The sequence below is a fragment of the Rattus norvegicus genome, chromosome 19, assembly GCF_036323735.1.
Source record: "Rattus norvegicus strain BN/NHsdMcwi chromosome 19, GRCr8, whole genome shotgun sequence".
In the NCBI taxonomy this organism is placed as follows: Eukaryota; Metazoa; Chordata; class Mammalia; order Rodentia; family Muridae; genus Rattus; species Rattus norvegicus.
In genome coordinates, this window is record NC_086037.1 from 35,588,961 (window position 1) to 35,592,611 (window position 3,651).

Sequence of the window (3,651 nt, forward strand, 5' to 3'; positions counted from 1 at the left end):
ACTGACTCCAGGAGGTTGTCCTCTGGAGTATCTGGATCATGGATACCTGTGGCATGTGTGCAAGGCAGACACATATACACACAGTAAGCATATAAATGCATATAAAGTATCCTTTAATAAAAGAATGCAAGGGGGAAAATCATCCCTGAAAATATGGCAAGGAAATGTTTTCTTAACAAGGTTGAAGTTGGACTTGACCTCTTGAGGGATGACTACAGACTGGGCTCACGACTCCATTCTACTCCCTGCCACCATGCTCCCCAGGGCTATGGGTTAGCCCTGCCTCCTGGCACTTTTGTCTTATATTACATTTCTCTTCTCATGAGCCCTAACAGATCCTATATTTCCTTTAAGGCTTAGCTCAAGTGCAGCACCCCTGAGAACACTCACTACCTCCCCTCAGGCAGATGCTGGGTTTGTCTGTCTGTGTGCTTTAATCCTCCTGGCATAAAATAAGTCACAGCAGAACCACTGAACTTCTGATATCCCTAGGGGTCAGCCTTCATTCTCTTCCTTCATTTGCAGCAGGGAGAGCTAAAGTCAAGTCGGCTGTGAGAATGAAGACATTCCAGACGTGTTCTTCCAAAAATAGTCCATGCACATCACATGAGCACATGCATTTGCATTTATGTCTCTTCTCTCACAAGAATTCAACAAATTATCTTAAGACTTTCTCTTCCTGTTAGTATATTGTAAGAAGGTTGATCATTTCGTATTCCTTAGTGGGTGTAGAAGATGGGTGGCTATTTGAAACAATCTATTTCACATTGAGCATGGAACCATCTATAGTGTCTCCTTAGTCCTCTGTTGATGCCCATAGTGTCTGTAGTGATGTCCCATTTCATCCCTAAGAGTGGATGTTGTGTTTTTTCAGAGGCTCATCAATTTCATTGATCTTCTTGAGGACCCAAATCCTTGTTTTATTAAATTTTATGTTTCAGTTTCATTGATTTCTCCTATTATTTCCTCCCTGTTTGTTTTAGCTTTATTTTTGCTGTTGGGTTTTTTTGTTTGTTTGTTTTTAAGACAGGGTTTCTCTTTGTAGTCTTGGCTGTCCTTGAACTCCCTCTGAAGTTCAGGTTGGTCTCTGACTCAGAGATCTGCTTGTCTCTGCCTCCTGAGTGCTGAGATTAAAAGTGTGTGTTGGGTTGGGGATTTAGCTCAGTGGTAGAGCGCTTGCCTAGGAAGCGCAAGGCCCTGGGTTCTGTCCCCAGCTCAAAAAAAAAAAAAAAAAAGTGTGTTAACCACAGCTGACACCATTTTTTTAAGTACTTTTTTTAAAGATGTATTTGTATGTGTGTGTGTGTGTATGTGTGTGTGTGTTGTGGTTTTGTGCATATGGGATTACAGATATTTGTAAACCCCTCAAACTGGGGTTCAGTTGGGAACTGAACTTGGGTCCTCTGGAAGAGCAGCGAGTCCTCATAACTACAGAGCCATCTCTCCAGCCTCATTTTAAGGTTCTTGATATGGAGTTTAGCTGGATGATTAGAGACCAGTGCTCTACGGGTAGTTGAAAGAAGGTTGCTAAAAAGTCTGATGACGGTTGTCTAGCTTCTCATTTGCAGTCTGTCATTTGACTTCACGCATTTCGAAGTTCTATTGTTTGGTGCCTAAACTTTTAAGATGGTCTTCTCTGTGGATTGATCATATTTGCTGTGAAGTTTGTGGAGCTGGACGCTAATGTAGCCGCTTGCATTTTCTTTTGATTAATGTTCAAATAAGATACCTTTCTCATCTTTGCATTTTCAGTATGCTTGTATCATATTTGACACAAGTTTTATGTAGACTGTTGATAGCTGTTTATTTGTCCTATTGCTCTTTCAATTGATGTATATATATATTAATTGAAATCAATATATATCAGTGTAATATATGTATATATAAATGATATAATTTGAATATATGTATTTATTTAATATTATTAACAGAGGTATCACAAAAAGGAATGACTCCAGTTTTTTAAAAGATTTATTTATTTATGTATATGAATGTCCTATTTGCATATATGCCTACATGACAGAGGGCATCAGATCCCGTTACAGATGGTTGTGAGACATTATGGTTGCTGGGAATTGAACTCAAGACCTCTGGAAGAGCAGCCTGTGCTCTTAACTCCTGAGACATTTCTCCAGCCCTCAGTTGGTATTTTTAACCTATGCTTTTTTTCCTGCCTTATTGCTTTAAAATTTTTAAAGAATTCCTAGTCGGGTAGGGACTGGAGAATGACTCAGCACTGTTAAGAGCACTGGCTGCTCTTCCAGAGGACCTGAGTTTGGTTCCCAGCACCTACATTGGGTAGCTCACAACTGTTTGTAACTCCAGTTCCAGGGGCTCCAACACTTCTGGCACATACCCAGATGTACCCAGATGTACATATGCCCACCTACACACAATTTTTAAAAATCTTAAACAAAGAATTGAACTGACTTACTGACAGGTTTTTGACTGGATTTCCTAATTTATAGAGGCTGTTCTCAGAGTCACACTGCATATACACAGCTTATTAAAATTTACTGGGGTTGGGGATTTAGCTCAGTGGTAGAGTGCTTGCCTAGCAAGCTCAAGGCCCTGGGTTCGGTCCTCAGCTCCGGACAAAAAAAAAAAAAAAGAAAAAAAAAAAGCCGAACACTAAAATTTACTAATGTGGGCCAGTGAGTTTAATTCTTGGGACCAGGTATAGAAGGAGTAAACTGACTCCAAGAGTTTTGTCCTCTGATCTCCACATACATGCTGTGGCATGCCCATGCCTCCCTCATACAAGTGAACAATTGTAACAAATATATGTAAATCCACTGATGTCATCACTGTCTCAGTCCAGGAGCGATATGAAATATTGCCTCATCTTATGATTCTTTAAACTCTACTCTATAATGTAATTGTCTTAAGTATGCTATAGAAGTTTACATTAGACATTGTTAAAAATGTTTGTTTCAGTCATTGAACATAATTTAGAAAACCCCAGAGAAGGAAAATCAACTGTGCTTCTCTTCCCGTGGTCATTTCCCCTCCCATTCCAAGATTCCTTACTTTAAACTCACCGATTCCTTCACGGTCAGAGAAGCCCTGTATTCTCTTTGGATAGACAGCTGATGGAGGATGTTCCGAGATTTCTTTCATCCGTGCGCACATTCAGGTCTCTTCATTCCTGAAAGGCGTCATTGCTGGGTACAGCTTAGTTTGACAGCACCTTTCTTCCAGCCAGGGACCTTGGGCTAGCTCCTTCTGGCCTCTGATTTTCTACAAGACACCCCGCTTTCATTTGACTTGTTCCCTTCTCTTGCCGTTTGAAGATGTTTTTCTTGTCTTCACTTTAGGAATTTGTCTGTGTTTGTCTTAGCAGGTTTCTTTGTGTTTCCTCAGATTTTTCTCTGTTCTGTGAGTTTATAAAAAAAAAATCAATATCTTTCTTTGGTCCATATCCCTTTGAGAATGATGATAACGCTGATAATTATAACTATTATTATTATTATTATTATTATTATTATTATTATTATTATTATCTTTTCCAGGATTCCTGGGACACTGGTGTTGACCTTTTATTATAAACCAATAGATTCCCCAAGGCTTTGCTTTGTTTAGTTTTTTTGTTTGTTTTTCACTCCTATTGGATGGTTTCTATGGCCCTGCCTTCCAGCTCACTGATTTCTT